We start from the raw sequence: 17,655 nt of genomic DNA on the forward strand, positions 1-17,655 counted from the left end.
ATGCAAACTGATCCATTGTGGAAGGCTGTATCTAAAATTGATTACAACAGCACTCGAAATGAATGCAACCCTCCAAACCATTTCTTTGCTGAGGAACATTAATCTCAATTAGAAGGAGAGCTTCATAATGGTAATGCTTGGGATAAAAAAGTATGAAATAAATCAGTTTTTATAAGACACAACAATTAATCAGTTTGGAACCTCAGAAGTTTCCTTCTGTTTTTTTAAGCTCAAAATTTCCATCAGGACTCTTAGAATGAGCTGCTATCTCCAAAATCAGATTTTAAGTGTGCTCTAGAAAGCTGATAGGACATCATTTTAAAGACTGGGCTGCTGAAACTTTTTGGTGGTCTTGTATTCTTGTACTTCCAACACCCTTCTTTATTCTGAATACGTGCTAAATTCTCCACACTATCATTCCACTTACTCCACTTTATAAAATAAATATGCACAGTGAGTAACTGAAAACCCAAAGCACTGTGCAATTGGTTGCGGAGCAGGGTAAAAAATTGAGAGCAAATTACTATATTCTTTACTGACATTTTCAACCTAAATAAAGTATATCCTGAAAAGTCAAAATAGACGTTTGACTATAAAATGAAATGCTGAGCAGTTAAGCAACATGCAATTGAACATGCTTACCAGCTGCTCCGGCCTGACTCCAGGAAAAGGGCAGAGAATTCATTAGGCTGCTGAAAACACAGATCTGACCAGTCTAATACTCTGATAACACCCCTCCCCCAGCAACCCAGAAATAAAAATTTGAAGGGTGAAATAGAGTTTAATTGAATGAAACCATGATTTAAAAAAAAAAACAACCAGTTTCAAAAAACAACAATAGCAACAACAAAAAAGCTGACTTTCTGGAGCTGTTTTTTCTATCAGACATGGACATTTGTCCAGACTTATTCCCCTGGACCATGAATGGCAAAGCCAACTTCCACCTTCTAAACATACTTTCCCAGGTACTGGGGAAAACAAAACAAAACAAAACAAAACAAAAAAACATCATTTTTCTCCATCAAACTCAGAACTGATCAAGGATTTCTGAGAGGTCATTCTTACAATGATTCTTACAATGACAGCCAGACACTTTTGCTTGATTTCTTATTGGCTTGGTTCTTTACAAAGAGAATAATTACTCTTGGCTCTCTGAAGCAAAGCTAAGAAAGACCAGCTTGGACTAGCTAACTGGATTATTATCCTTTGGCTCAGGTTTTCTTTCCACATACAATCAAAACTTTTCACTACATTTAGATGTTTTCTTCTCTTCAAAGAGGACCATCCCCATCTTTCTTTGTTTTCATCCTAATGAATCCGTTTTCTAACCAAAAGACCCAAGTCAAACCAACAAGGCACTCAATAATTGACTTAAAACTATTTTTTCTAGAAAATAAACACAGCTATATAAAATTATTTCATGTAAAAATAACTAGTAAAAATAACTAGCAAAAAATTCTACTGTAAATCTGTTTTATTTTAAATAATCAAAGCAATCCTCATTAGGATTGCTATTCTCTGCCTCTGGGTTGCTAGTACTAATATTGCTGGCATGGGATACTAATATATTTTCCAAATCTAAAAACCCTAAAGTTGTGTTACTATGCATCTTTCATAAAAAAGTACAGTATACAAAAAACAGACTTGTCTTCCTTAAAGGCACTTTGTCTCTTAGTACATATCCTTCTTAAGAACTGCCTCAAAAATGTATTTTCTGCTAAGAGCAAATAGTATTTTTATAGTAGTATCTTTTGAGGAAGAAGATTACAATTCATTTTAAAAGCCAGATTGTTAAGAAAAATACAACAGGAAGAGAAACAGACACAATCCTGAGGCACAGAATAGAGTAAGTAAACTCATTATGATCTCCTATCTTTGAAGAATTTAGGAATAATTTGTGAATGCCATGACATTTTAAAGTGGGATTAGCAAGTCTTATTACTGAACTAACCTCTCACTCTGAGAGCAAGAATTAAATATTTGCTCTGCATTTAGAATCACGAAGAGAAAGTTCCCAGGCTCTTATAAGAATTTCATTTATTAAGTAACCCCAACTGGAAGTTTTAGACAATTAAGAACACATCAGGAAATGCACAAGATCGTCTGCATCTGTGAACTTTCACTTCAACTAAAATATTAAGCTCTACCGTGAGTTTAATGAAACAGCTACTCTTGATTTTCTACACTGCTCCTAACGCACCAGAAACACTACAGGTACTCTCCAGGCAAGCAACTAACAGGGAGAGGGGAGGGAAGGCATCCAATTTCAAACAAAATTCACTAGAGGAAGCAAATAACCAAGTTCTGTTCAGTTGCAAGAGCACCTTTCAAGGGAAGCCCCCTCCCAGCTTGCTAAAGATGCCAGACCTGTTTGTTTGTTTTCCCTTTGAAAAGAGAAGGCAAAGGCTTCAACCTGTTTCTCTTGCTGTGCAAAGACCATCCCACGGATTCCGCCGGAGCTGACAGTCTCACCAACACCTGGCACTACGGAGACAAGCCCCGCGCGCGGACCGCGGTGAAGGCCCCTTGCAAAGTGCCTGGAAAGCGCTCTCTACCCGGTCCCCTCCGACGCCCTCGCCCGCCCAAGTACCTGCAAACTTTCCCGGGGCCTGGAAATGCCAATGCCTCCCCCTGGCACCAGTCTGCGCCGTCGGACCCGGGGAGGAAAGTCCTTGCTTTCCTTCTCCCCTTACAGTGGCCACGAGAAGGCGGGTCCCGTCACAACTACCTTCAAGGCGCGGCGGGGGCAGCGCGTCCAAACTGGCGCGGGAGATGCCCGGGCGAGCGGCTAGCCCGCGAGGATGCCACCTCCGTGCCCACGCGCGCCTGCTCACCGGTTGTCAAGCACCAGACACACTTAGGCTGAGTTGCGTACTCATAAATCTGTCATTCCCGCCACCCCCCCCCGTCAAATTAAAAAAAAAACAACACTGCCCCCCAACCCCCCAATGCCCGTTTGAGGATCTTGGCTGGGTTTCTGCACCTCACCCAGACTCTCCAAGTAAGTTTCCGTACAGATCCACCACTCCATCCCCCAAAACTAGCTCGCTCTCCTTCCGCCCGCTCCTCCCCAACTTGGCTCCCGGGCCCACCTCCCGGAACGGGGGGCCCATCCCAGCATCCCGGACCTACTCCGAAGCTGCAGCACCCCGTCACCCAACTGTGGGGGGGCTCCCCGGAACTGGTCGCACTGCCGGCCCGCTGGTCCTCCCCCCCCATCCTCCCGCCATCCCAACCCCTCCCGGAGCGCCCCGGAGCTGCCCTGGCCCGGGCCGGCGTGGGGCGCTGGGGAGGGGGTTGGGGGGGTTCCCCGGAAGCTGGGAGCAGCGCGCGGCTCCCGGGACGAAGTTCCCACCTGAGACCGCGCCCCGGGAGGCCACCCCGGGTACCAGGACCCCCCAAAGGCGGGAGGCGCGCCGGGCCGCCGCGCCCGCACTTACCGCGCAGCTCCCCGAGCCGCCGGGTTCCCGGGCCGCAGCCGCCGCCGCGCGCATCCAAGGCAGCCGGGCGCGGGGGAGGGGAGCGGGGGGCGGCGGGCGGGAAGGGGGGGCCGGCAAGTGGCACAACTTCCTTCCCCGCGCGCACCCCGCGCCCCGCCGCCAGGCCCCGCAGCAGTTTGGGGGGGCGGGGGGCGGCCCCGAGCTGGAGGCTGGAGGCGCGCGGGCTGCAGCTGCCGGAGCAGGAGGAGCAGGAGGAGGAGGAGGAGGAGGAGGAAGGAAGGGGAGAAAGAGAGGAAGGTGAGCCGGCAGGCAGGGCACAGGGCCCCGGAGCCGCAGCCCCGAGCGGAATTTGTGCCACTGGGGCGGGGGGACGCGCGGGGGCTGAGGGTGGCCCGGGAGCCGGCACGGACACGTGTCCGTGTGCGTGTGCGTATGTGTGTGTGTGCGCGCGCGTGTGCGTGTGCAAGTGTGTGCGGGAGGAGAGAGCAGCCGCCGAGCCTACCGGGCGCTTCCCCCCGTGCAGACCGCGGGAGAGCCGGATCGCCCGGCAGCTGCACCCGGCTCGGGGCGTTTACAATCCGGGACGCCTCGGCTCCGCCACTTGGCAAGGTGACAGCGACTTTATTTCTGCTTTATTCAAAATAATATAGAAAGGAGGGGTGGGAGGGCGAGAGAGAGAGAGAGAGAGAGAGAGAGAGAGAGAGAGAGAGAGAGAGAGAGAGAGAGAGAGAGAGAGAGAGAGGTCCTCAGTTGATTGCCTTTTTTTCCCCTTTTCCTTCTGTCAAATGGGCTTTGCGGGACGGAACCACGTTCTCCGCCCCTCCCTCCTGCTCCTTCCCTCCGCCCGGCCGAGTCTGGGCTCGGCTAGCCAAGAGCTCCCGGGCTGACACCGATCAGGGCCTCTCTCTCGAGGGGTCGCGGGGTCGGGGTCGTTCCCGAACCAGTCCTGACCCGGATGAATGACTCGGGCAGCGTCTGGGCTCCAGGAGGGGGTGGTCTGCGCGGCCGGGGGCGCACTCTCCTGAACTTACCGCGCCCGCAGAAATTCACACGCACCCACCAAGTGCGCGGGGACGTGCGCGTGGGGGTCGGGGCTTCTCTCGCACCCGGGTGGCCCCGAGGAGGAGGAGGAGGAGGAGGCGGAGGAGGAAGAGGAGGAGGTGGAGGAGGAGGAGGAGCCGCGGTCGAGGGGAGGGAGGACGGGTGGGTAATTGCTTTGGACCTAAGAGGCCACACGTCTCTGTGTAATCAAACCTCTAACCTTCTTAGAAAACTACTTTTCTTGATCTTGCAGAGGGTTGGGTCAGCTGAGTCACCCGAAAAGGAGGGGGGTGCCAGAAGACAAGAGCCGGGAGGATGCATTCGGAGGCGGAAGGGTGTAATTAAGGATTTCCAGCCCCCGGTAGGCGGCCCCCGTCAGTTCCCGGGCCTTGGCGGGCGACCCCGCCGCGCCTTCGCTGGCCGGATCGCCACGTCCCCGAATGAAAAGTACAAGTTGCCTTCGGACCGGGGAAGGGGGGCGCTAAGTACTCAACACCCCCCCTTCCTCTTCTTCACACCGTCGTAGGAGTTTCTTCCCCTTCCAGCCACCAACGCGTTTCTCTGTGGTCAGTGAACGCATCCCGGCGCCCTCCCCCAAGCTTCCAAACCAAACGTGGGTTTTTTCTCTCGCCTCCCTGCTCTGGAAGCAGCCGAGCACGCGGAGGCAGCAGGAGGAAAATAAAAGTTTAACTGCAACCGCCGAGACCCCCGCCACCAGCTTACTTCCCTAAATTGCCCCCGAAAGTCTCTCTCGCGGGCCGCCACCGCGCGCGCGGGCAGCTGGATGTTCCCGGGGCTCCTGAGTTTGGGGACCAGCTGCCACTCGCCACCTTGGGCGCACGCCGGAACTCTGCGTTACACCTCTGGGGACCGGAGCGTAGCGGGGCGGCGGCCCGGCTGGGGAGCGCTCGGGACACACCAGCAGGAGAGGCTCCTCTTGGGGCGCCCTAGTGTCCCCGTAGCCCTGAGCGCTGGGGACCCGCTATCCCGCCGGCGGGAAGCTGCGACTCCACAGCCCGGGGCCCTGGGGTGGTCGCAGATCTGTCGTGGGCGGCGGTGGCAGGACGGGGCCGGGGTGGGGGGTGGGGGGCGGAATGAGGAACTTTATGAGCTTTCTACTCTCACAACTTTCAGAGAGGAGAGGCAGGGGCGGGCAAGAAACGCAAACACCTTTGCAAACTACGTGCGGGGAAGAAACGGACTCAGCCTGGGTAGTGGAAACGCGGGCACCAAAACAAAACAAACAAAAATAACCCGAGCACAAGTGCTTTCTAAGAAAACCTGGAAGCCTATACATTGACTAGGGCGTTTCTCTAAAAGTGTGTGAGTGTGTGTGTGTGTGTGTGTGTGTGTGTGTGTGTGAGGGGGTGGCTTGCAGAATCCCCGCACATTCGAGGCGTCCAGTGCCGCCCTCCGAGTTCGCCAAGTTGCTCAGTGACCATGCGCACTGCTGGGCGCGTTTTCCCCAGCAGCTCTGCTCCAGGGCGCTTCTGATCGGAGCTCCGGGACGCTGAGCACCTCAGCGCATCTCGGTGGGAGAAATCCAGCCCCCCCTCCCCAATCCCTCTTCCCTGATTTTCTCCCTTCCCACCCTGTGAATTTCACGCCGGGGGGTGCGGGGGGGGGAGGCGTGCTTACTCATTAGGCGACGGGGCAGATTAATTAGAGTCCCCTCTCATGCCAGCCATTCTCGTTTGGTGAAGCAGACCTGTCAATTATGAAGGTATGCCCTAGATTTGACATGACAACTACACAAACGATTTCCAGTGGGCATCCCAGGAGACTTCAGGATGGTTTCATAAATCACGCCACGGTCCACGTCCCACGAAAATAGTGCAAGTGTTTGAAGCTTTCCTAAGTGTCCAACACCGTCCTCCCCATTGCTCTTTGGGGAGGGAGGGTACCTTAGTTCTTAGGAATACACAAACAAAGGTAAAATATTGCCCCATCCTAACGGAAGAGGCCAGAGGAAAGGAGAAATTACTGGTAGAACTGGTGGAAGGAGAGGGAGACAGAGAGACAGAGACTTAGAGAGAGAAAGAGACAGAGACAGAGAGACAAAGAGACTGAGAGAGACAGACATAGAGGCCCTGAGGGGAATGGGGGAAAGTTTCCTTTTTTTTCTTTTTAGCTTCTCTCCAGAACCCTCATTATAGTTCACGCTGGTAATAAGCGTAGAGTACAATAGAACTCATAAAATTTAGAAATGCTCATAAATCTTGAAGCCTGTCTGGAGCCCAGCTCCCTGTTCTGTGATATTCAAAGTTTGTGAGTCCATGAGGCCGAACGCTGGCACTAATTGGATGCAATCGAGCCCGAATGAGCTCCGGAGTGAGTGAGTGCCAGGGGCGGCCAGGGGCACCTGTCCTGGCCAGGCTGCCCTGCTGGGCAAAGCGCGCCTGTGTAGTACTCTTGATGCCAGTTAAGTTGGGGAGTTCTCTGTTCCCCGCTTTTTCTCTCTTTTGTTCCCTCCTCTTTGACAAAGAACTTTCTTCCTGCGAGGAGGCCCTTTGGAAAAGGGGGGTTGGGAGGGGTGTGTGTGTGCAGGGCCAAAATGTTCCCAGCTCTCTCTCCCCCCAGTGAATCCCTGGAAAGCTGCAAGGCTGCCGGGAAGCCAGACCAACCGCGTTGTTTTCTTTTTTTTTTTAAGCCTTGCTGAGCGCTGTCGCGGGAGGGAGGGGACTGGCGAGGAGCTCACGCCTTGCCCGTCGCTGCAATAAAAACTCCAGCGAGAGAAGCAAAGCAAGGCCAGGCTGTCTTGGGGTTGCAAACGTCGGGGCCGCAAACTCTGCCCTGCGCGCTGCCGGTGACTTGACGCCCGCGTCCCGGGCGGGTCGTGGCGCGGTCACGGTACCGAGCTGGCCTCCCGAGTCCCCCAATACCCTCAGCGCACCGGGAACGCTGCTCGTTCGAGGGGGATTTTTTTTTATTACCCCACCAAGCGCCCCTCGAGGCCCCCAACCCTCACTCCTGGAAGATGCATCGCAGGGCCTTTGCGAGTCTCTTTAAAAAGTGCTCCTGGTGGAAAATCAAACCGAATTTCCCGGGTTCACGTTAGCTTTGGGGACCGGGCCAGGCTCCGGTCAGCCTGAGGTAGGGCCCAGCGCCTCCTGGCCGTCGCGTCCCTGTCAACTCTGCACCCAAAGGGGTTGCTTGTCCATTTCAGTCCCTGTCTCATGCGTCTTCTGGGCGCCTGTGGTTTGGGGGGCTGCCTGTTACCGCCTCCTCACGTCCTAGATCTAGCCTGGAGGGGACAGGACAGCGTGGCAGCTGGTCCTGCCCCCCATTCTGCTCTGAGGAGGGAATCTACAGACATATCTGCCTCTGACATGCTGAGGTTTTCGCCCTCAGACCTGGAAAGAGGGGGGCACAGCTGGTCTGGCAGGTATGAGTCTCATCAGGGAATCTAGTTGGGCTGCGGCTCACTCTCCCTCTCGGTGTTCCTTGCACTTATTACACCAGCTCTAGGAAAGGAAGCCAGAGTGGCCTCCTGAATCCTGGACTGCTACCAAGTCAGGGGTCCTGGGTGTAGCTGAAGAAGCAGCAAACTGGGGCGAGAGGAGCTAAAGCTTAGGTACCTACACAGCCAGCTCCCCTCAGCTCCAGAAAGGATTAGGAAAGCCCAATGCTCTGGGTACTCTCAAAGGCGATTAGGTCTCAAATGGGATCCCGAAGTAGTGATGGAACAGCTTAAAATGTCATGGAAGCCGGTAGACACGAGAGAAAAGTGGGATCTTATCTAGGCCCCGAGAGAGAGGGTGGTTAAACGAATCACTTTGCAGGTTTTGAGCAGAGTGTCTCCCACCATTTGCAGTGCTCCAACTTAACTTTGACACTGGAGTGTCTCTAGTAATTCTCGTTATTGATTATTGTTTGTGTGTGTGTGTGTTCTTGAGTTTCACTTACAAAAGCAAGGGACTTCTTTGGGTTGCTCCATTCCAGGGAGGGGAAATCATAAAAACAACTATTCTACTCTGATCATGGACCGAGTCATAAAAATGCGAGTGCAGAGCAAAATATGCTGTGAGATACAGTCTTCTCACCTTTTTGAGTGCAAGACAGGCCTTTCTTAATGCTCCAGGATTTCTGAGCCTCTAGAAAATGGACCCACCTCAGACGGGGCCCAGGCTTTCCCAGTCTATTAATTTCTGTTTCACCCATAAACCAAGCCTGCCCATGGCCTGACCTTTGCCACAGAGCACAGGGTAGCTGTTGGGATGGGCCCGAGTCTCCTAAGAGATTGGGGATTCGGAAGGAGTTTGAACACGGTGTGAATCTGTTCATACATAGCACTTGCCATTGTTTCAAAATACCATCTCTATTCTTAAAACCTGCCATAGTATTTCACACCAAAGAAAGGCAGCCTTTATAACAGTTGTCACCTGGTGCCCTTTTAAATACGTTATATTTACTAAGAAAACATTTTGGGGGCCCAAGCACCCTTCTGGGAAATACTCAGGGAACCAGGCCTGAAGAGTTAAAGCTGGGAAATGCTTATATCCAGCGATGAGATTCGGTGGGGGATGGGTACAGACAGTGCTGGGGATCCAACCAGCCTTTGCATCCAGGGCATGCACCCCGAACCCTGCACTAGTTCCCCATCCCTCTGCAAACAACTTTTAAAATAGTGAGTACTAACTACAGTATTTAAAGCATATGGCATATTTATAGTGTTATAAAGATCAAATAGAGTATATTTATGCTGTCTATTAAATATATACATATATAGTATATAACAAATGTAGTATATACTTATATATAAGTAATGTCCATTTGTAGCATATATATTAAAATGCATATATTAGTGTATATAAGGTATATATTATTATATATAGATATATATTATTAGATATATACACATACTATATACTTATGAGAATACATAAGTATATACCTTATGTATTGGCTGGAGCGATAGCACAGCAGTAGGGCGTTCGCCTTTCACACGGCCGACCTGTGTTCGATTCCTCCACCCCTCTTGGAGAGCCCGGGAAACTACCGAGAGTATCGCCATCACACGGCAGAGCCTGGCAAGCTACCCATGGCATATTGGATATGCCAAACACAGTAACAATGAATCTCACAATGAGAGACATTACTGGTGCCAGCTCGAACAAATCGATGAGCAACAGGATGACAGTGACAGTGACCTTATGTATTCATATAATATATAAATATATAGTATTTATAAGATATATAAGGGTAGTATACTGAAGATGTTTCTATTAATTTATTACATATTTGTGTCAATAAGGCAGTGCTAACTGCCATCAAGTAGACATTGTCAGTAATAAAATACCCATTCCATATTTCAGTGCCCTTTCTCTAAGCTAACTTATAACTATAGGCTATACTTCTAGAGAGAGTGACTCTAATTCAGGATCAGATCCCTTGAACTCCTTCTCATTTTCCAGGCCCACTTCCTTTTCCTTTTGTTTTTCCATAGCTTGGTATATACTGCACTATCAGCCTTGACAATCCATATATTAAAGAACCTATTAATGGTATAATTCCAGTGACCTATGATAATATAACATCTTTCTATTATATAAATGTGTATGTATATCACAGTAGCAACTATTTCTTAGAAGGAATATCTTCCATGGGATTCCTGACTGTAATAAAAAAATTTTTTTTTTAAAGCAAAGTTCTTTGCATTTTGTCGCAGACCTTCATGGGCAGCTGAGAGCAGATAGTCCCAGAGGTTGGTCTTATTTCTCTTTGAACATACTAGGGCCAACCCCAAGAGCTGTCTAGCCGAAGACACTAGAAGGATGGCTGGAGCCAGATGGGAGATCACATAAATAAAGCATTTTCATCTGATTTGGTCATTCTGACTTTCTTTCTTTTCCTTTTTAAAAAAATAAGCCATAAATAAAACTGACTTCAAAATATATTCTGATTAAGTCTGCCTTTCTAGATTTCTGCCCACTGGCAGGAAATTTAAAATTCTGAGCCACAATAGCAAGCAACATGAGTTCACCTCTGAACCCGGTTGACTTCTCATAAACGGAATCTGAAGTCAAGGTACAAGTGGTGAGGGAAGGCAAGGGGATCCAATTTGTTTCTCGCTCTCTCCCTCTTTTTCCAGTCAGATAACATGTACCGATATTTGAGAGAATATTTTAAGTGAGCACCTATGAAATGCAAGCCACTGTGACTTTGTTTATAAAACCCTTCTTGTGTTCCAAATTTCCTCTGGATTTTAATGGTAAGAAGTGGAGTGCCTAAGACTTACTTCTTAAATGACTGCTTTTCATTTCTCCAAGACAAGGGTTCAGCTGGTATTGGAGAAACAATCTCTGTTTGTTCGTGGCTGTTGAGGAGGGCTGTTTCGAATTGATCTGGCATGGAATTTACTTGGAGATGTGTATGTTGCAACCCAAGCACGGAGCCTGTATGCTTTGTAAAGTGATAACCATATGGGCCTTATTTGAAACATTTGAGGATTTTCGACATTAACCCGGGTTAAATTGAGCTATAAATTCAACTCAAATGTATATATCCTGACAAATTCATCATCACTTTGAAGCGATTCAATCCATGCTCCCCTCAGATTAATAAAAATGATGACCACTTATCACAAAAGTAAAGGTTCTTTGTGATAAAGTATCCCGATGTTGTACTCTGTACTGTTTAAATGCAAATTGCCCATATTAAGCAGACGTTTTCTACTGTTATCACTTTCAGTAGAATGGAAATATTTAAAAATGATCTCTGGGCAAAGAAGAGGATATGTAGTCAAATCTATTTCCTCTTCCACTATTTTCAAGTGCACTCCACTGTCATCATGAAGATTGAATTAAGCAAGCTCAGCTAAGCTCAAAAAGCAGCCGCGGAAAGTTCCTACTTATGGATACGTATGCGGGACTTAGCCAAAATAATTTATTTACTGTTCTCCATTTAGGGTTCTGAGCAATCGCAGAAGGTTAAAAATGCAACCAAATTCTCCCTCTCCCTACTTCTGCAGATCACATTTTGAGCTTCCACTTTGTTCCAGATAATAGTACTCAGTTGTGGATGTTGATGGACCTCTCCTTGCAGCTTTAAATTGCCTTGAAAAAGATACAGTTTCTTTAATTAAAAAAGCTGCACAGAACTAATCCCTCTAGCTGAAAAAAGAAAAGTTTTAAGCAATCTCTTTCTGCTCTGAGAGAGAAAGGCAGACAATACCATAACAGATCAGAAACATAAGCTATAGCGTGTAGCCAGGAGCACAGCAGGGAACTGAATACCGCTCCAACTGTGTCATTTTTTAATCCCCCATCCCAGTTTTCCCCGTCTGACCTCATGCTGAGATGAAGTTATCACAGAAGACAGCTTTACTCTCACCAATGAATCCACCCCTGGATCTGTATTATCCTGAGCAGATCAAAACACCGCTTTCATCAAATAGCATTATCTGCATAAAAGGCATGCAATTGCCCGATAATTTCACCCAAACTATGCTATTCATTTAAAGGACAAGAAGAGAAATGTAATTCATTCCTTTGGGGAGGTGGCGGGGACGAGTGAGTCTTGGAGAGAGGCAGAGGCTGGAGAGGTGAACTCAGCCCCTTTCCTCATGGGAACCGGCTCTGCTTTTAACACAAAATCCCAAGAAGGGGTCCATTTAAAAGTCCCGCTACTCATGCGCTTGAAGATTAATTGTTGGAGCAATTTGGTGCAGTTTGAGTGACAAAAGTGTAAGTTATGGAGAAACCTGGCAGTGAGAAATCACAAAGCTTGCTGATGTCATTAGCCATGCTTCCCTGAACCCCAATAAAAACATCATATCCAGTAAAATTGGAGAAGCATAAGAATTAGCTGAACAATTGGATGAAGTTTAACACAACGTGGTATGGTGGGGAGGTGGTATTCTTACTGGAAGATCTTTTTATGCCCGATGAGAATTTTGAATCATTAGCGTGAGAAAACAAAGATGTGTTTGCACAATTTTAAGTTGAAACTTGGAGGAATAGTTAAGAGATTAGAAGAGTAAAGATGAGCTCTGTAAAATTTTTTTGTGTGTGTTTATTTAGAAAAATACAAAGCCTCCTCAGATATTCTTTTCCATTTTATATTTAAACAGTGAGCTCATTTGCATTGTAGATGGTATAAAATGTTATAATGGGCTTCTCTTTAATGGAGCTTAACTCCTTACTGGATGACATCACTTGTTTTGCTCAAGGTATCATGATAGGTTCCAGCAATCAGAAATAAAAAAAAAATCTGTGCCAAGGAAATGTAATGAATAAGGAGTATGAGGAAAGTATGGATATTGGTGGTGTTTGAGGTACGTTAATATCCTGACATGTAGTTGTCACCATAATTTTAAAGATTTAACTTAAAACTGCATATCTTCTGGTTGGCCCTTTTAGAATTTACTCTCTAAACTGATCCCACATAAAAAAAATCCAGTTAAGCTTCACCTTCAGACACGCGCACACACACACACACACACACACACACACACACACATATCCTACAGACAACTGCAAGACACAAAATGCACAGGACAGACAATCAGAGCTGTTTAAAAAAAAAAAATCTTAACATGCTTCAAATTGGAGGCAAGGAATGCCCCCAGGGATTCACAAGACAGGTGAAGGGTAAGATTTTTTTTTTCTTGAAAGAAAGACAAGTACTACACGAAATTAATCAGAGTACCATTGTTTGCAATCATTGGCATTTAAATTACATGTATGTATTCTCAAAAAGAAGGGCGGGGGGAGATTTTCAACCTCCAGTCTTTGCTCATTACAGGTGTAAAAAGGTAGAAAACCACTAGTCCAAAGCATTTAAATAGAACTAACACACACATATTCTTTCCATATGAGCCTCCTAAAAGAAAAGCCCAGTTTTGAAGTGCTCTGAGGCTAGGATTCTGCATAGATATATGGTTTGCTCAGTAGTAAAGTTCAAATTCGTGTTTCCAAAATACAGCTTCATGACATACAAATTATTTTAAATTTAATATGATTAAGCATTAAACTATGGTATTTCCTTGAATTTAATGACAGAACTATTTTCATGTCAAACTTGATTACAAGAACCAGCTTTCAGAGCGAGCTGTTTAAAATCCCAAATCATTAGCAGATCATTTAGGATTCAGTCTCACAAAACTTTTTGTCTGTGAAATATCAACCGAAGACATGTAAGCAGAGAGATGACTTCCACATTTTGCACGCGCGCATGCACACACACACACACACACACACACACACACACACACATGTATGCATGCCTGCAAACCACGGGGAGAAAAAAGGCTATTGGCATCATAAGACTCATTCTATTCTGAAAGCAATCATTAATGATGCAGTTCAAGCTCCTTGAATTAGGTTCTACAAAATAGTGAGGCAAGAAAAGCTAAAAGAAGGGACTCTTTGGCACATGTCTATGCAATGCAGTATTTGGAAACTGTCTTCTTCCCTTTCCTTCCAAGCCTATGTTCCACTCTGAACTCACTTCTCTAAGATCTAGAAACTGTATCTTTCATCCATCCAAATTTCAGAAGTGAGCCAGAGAGAACTGTCACTGGAGTTTTCGTGGGGAAGCTAAGCTTGTTTTAAAAATGATCCTGAGAGTAAAATCTCCCCACGCAGGGCGTTAGGAGGAAAAGCAGCTCTTTCCTTTTAGTCTTTTATTTTCCCAAAGACATTTATTAACAGGTCTGGTGATTTGGGGCTTTGTTCTTAGGAAAAGGTATTTTCTAATGACTTTTTCAGGTATTCGCTTGGTTTTGCTTACATGCCAACAGATTCTGTTTTGTTCTGGGGAATGTGGTGCGACAGATAAACACCTAAAAGTGGAGAGTTGGAGATTAAGCCATGAACTGGGTGGAGGACTCAGATGGAAAGAGCAACATCTGAGCAGGTTGTGGGATCTGAATGCCTATCTCTCGAGTGATGATGCAGCTCTGGGTTGTGTTTGGCTGAGTGGGGAAAGTTGAAAACCAGGCATTCCTGGGGCACCCTGGGAGAAAGAGCGTTTGGACGGGGTCCAGGAAGCATGTCTTTCTCGTTCTGCTCACCTAGCACCTCTTTCCTCGCCCTCACCTCCAAATCCAGCACTTTTAAGCCACAAAAAAAAATCTATGAAAGACCAGGGTGCACCTTTTCCTCTTTTATCCTGGGATAAGATATCTTGGAGGGAGGTGGAGGGTTAGGAGGAGATTAGGAACTAAGAGTCTATAAAGAGGAGGAAATTGGCAGACAGTGGCTGAGATGGGAGAAGAGAAGATCATATAAGCTGACAGCAGGGATAACTAGAGGGATGGGAGTAGGGAACAGGGTACCCTGAGATGCCTAGGCTTCTGGTCTTGTGGGTATTGATTCTGGCTGACTCTATTTACACTTCCAGAAGCTACACTGTCATCTGGCCTCAAGAATGTATCCTCTTACTTAGAATCTATATTTCAACAAGTCTTTAACCCAAGCAATGTTTCTTTCCAAATTTTTAAGATATAGCCCTTGTTGTGTTTTGAAGAGGTCCTGAATAGAGGTTCTTTATCAAAATCTGAAGACTATATTAATACACAGGTTAGCAAAATCTAAGGCAGTGTTTCTCCACTGCTCTCTGGCATACTTGCAGGAGAAGCATTCTGGGGTTCTTAGATTGCATTGTGGATCCAAACTCAGTTCTTCAGACTCGGAATTTTCATGGATGGAGTCAATAGATTCGTATTTTTAAAAGGTTTTCTAGCCCCACTTCTAGGAATGGGGAAGTTTTGAGCTGTTGCCTGTGGCTAATTAGTTTGCATAAAGCAAAGTGATATTTCAGCTTCTGTCATTAGCCTATGAAAGCACAGTTGCTGTCATGAATTACTCTTAAAGCTTAGTTAGATTCTTATCTAAGGAAGAAACCGAATTTCACAAAATGAAGAGGGTGGGATGATCTGTCTTAAGAAATTCCAGGCAATTGTCCATATAGTTTTCCAAAAGGCCTGAACAAGTGGGCTGAGTTTTTTGTTTGTATGTAATTAAAGTAAAGAGAAAGTAAAGTGAAATTTATCAGCTACACAGGCGGGTGGGGGGCTGGAGGGATGGGGGGGGAGGTTTACTGTGGTTATTGGTGGTGGAATATGTGCACTGGTGAAGGGATGGGTGTTCGAGCATTATGTAACTGAGACTTAAGCCTGAAAGCTTTGTAACTTTCCACATGGTGATTCAATTGAAAAAAAATAATTAAAAAAAAAGAAATTCCAGGCAAAAATTTAGGGACCCTTCAAAATTAGATCTCGAATCTTTCTGAGTAGTAAAGTCAGTAAATTACAAGTTGAGATAGCATTTCTATGGATCTTAATGGTTGAATTTCTGGGTACAAGTTTTGCTATTATTCCATAGTATAAGCAGAGTTCTAATGCGACAGAGATTTTGAAAGAATCTTTAAATGTGCTACTACTATTTCCTATTAGAAACCATAGAATTTCTTTGGGTGAGACCAAAAGAATTTCAAGATGTGGAGTATAACAGAAATTTTAAAAAAAAGAATATTCCCCCAAAATGAAGAACTTTATTTGGAAGCTAGCACTTATAAATCAGCATTTGTGGTATTTCTAGAATGGTTTGAAAAATTATTATTCTTGCAGAAATTAGTTTAACATAAATCATGATCTCCAAACTTTACTTCTTGTGCAGTTACTTATTTCTGAAGTAACTGCAAAATAGATTTTTGTTTGGGGACTATGCCCTGAGATGCTCTAGTGATTCTCAAGGGATCATAGCCAGCTCAGGATCCTCCGACTGGGTGAGCTGAATGCTGGTAAAGCACCGGCCTCTCGGGCTGTCTCTCACCCAAAGGATACCACTTTGAATGAAATGCTATTATATGCTGTGTTCCTGTTTATCCTTTACCTTACACATTTCAAGTCCTATATCAAATAGGACATTAAGTAAAGGACTTTAAATAGGACTTTAAATCTTTAAATAAATGTCTATGTTAACTCAAAGACTGATTACCACCACTATACCTGGTTCTCTTCCTACTTCCTCTTTTCCTTTCAACTCCCTTTGCCTGAGCCACTGATACAGATAAGGTGCAAGCACAGAGCTTTCTCTGGCCTGGCTCAGGGAATCCTCTATCTACTTACAGAATACTTACAGAATTATATCTTCCCCCAATTGAAAGTTTAGCAGTTTACTGAGAAGTAACTGGAGCCAGAACCCCGTTCTTAAAAGTAATTTCTATTTCCCCCTCCTCCAAACCAAAAGGAGCAGATCCAGTTTTGTTTAGAAGTCATATTACAGTTTATACATGTGTTAAAAGTCACATATCTTCGACTCAGAGACAGACCTTATTTAAAAACCATATAACTTGGGGCGGGGGAGCTAGCTCAGTAGGAAAGGTGCTTGCTTGCACACAGCTGGCCCCAAAATAGATTCCTGGCACCCCATATGATCCTCCAAGCTTGCCAAAAGTGATCCTTAAGAGCCAGGAGTGCTCTCTTAGTGCAAAGCCAGGAATAAGACCTTGGCACTGCCCAGTGTGGCCCCCTGGCCCCAAACAAGCAAAAACATATAGCTTATGTTACACACACACAAACACACACACACACATACACACACACCTTTTTGTTGTTATTTTACATTGAGAAAAAATAAAAATCTTATAAAATTCTAGGTCCTGTTCCACGGCAAGGTTGTTTACCTTTATTTTATGTGTTGCACATATTTATAATAAAGTGATCCCTAATATAGCATATTTTGCAAATTTTTCCTACGTATTTTCTAAGCCAAATGACTGCAATTGTCAACACTTATTTTTAAGTGATGGTTTACGTTAAACTTGCAGACGATTTCTGCTGCCAAATGATGCTACTCTCTTTGATGACTAATCTATGCAGGCCTGAGCTAAAAGAGTTTCAAGGACTGGATACCGTTTTGGGATGATAAACATTTGTCACTGTGATAAAGAAATTTCCAGAAAGCCTGCCACTGTTTCAATGACCTTTAGTTTGTACAAGTTGAAAATCTGCTTTAAAGGACCAGGCAAGTAAAGTAGAGTCTGTTGTAAGATTGTTATTATTTAAAATTACAAATCATTGAAAAGCTGTACCTGAGACCACCTTGGAGGATTAAATGTGAATAATGATGGTTTCTGTGTGGTTGCAAAACAATAATGAACCTGTCTAATCAGTTGTTCTGAATAGCAATAGATCATGGGAGAAGGAAAAGTACATATCCTTATTGAC

At 45.9% G+C, this 17,655-nt stretch overlaps 1 protein-coding gene across 5 annotated transcripts in view; it reads right to left on the reverse strand.

Moving 5' to 3' along the window:
* TENM3 (teneurin transmembrane protein 3) overlaps positions 1-17,655 on the reverse strand; it is a 1,301,134-nt gene that overhangs the window by 634,980 nt on the left and 648,499 nt on the right. The window contains exon 1 of one of the 5 annotated variants that reach the window (XM_055131948.1): positions 3,441-3,710. The exons of the other annotated variants lie outside the window; for them this stretch is intronic. The gene's annotated coding sequence lies outside the window, so the exon portion shown is untranslated. Of the gene's footprint in view, positions 1-3,440; positions 3,711-17,655 lie in introns of those variants that run through there. 5 annotated transcript variants of the gene reach the window in all.

This window comes from Sorex araneus, chromosome 1, assembly GCF_027595985.1.
Source record: "Sorex araneus isolate mSorAra2 chromosome 1, mSorAra2.pri, whole genome shotgun sequence".
Lineage (NCBI taxonomy): Eukaryota > Metazoa > Chordata > Mammalia > Eulipotyphla > Soricidae > Sorex > Sorex araneus.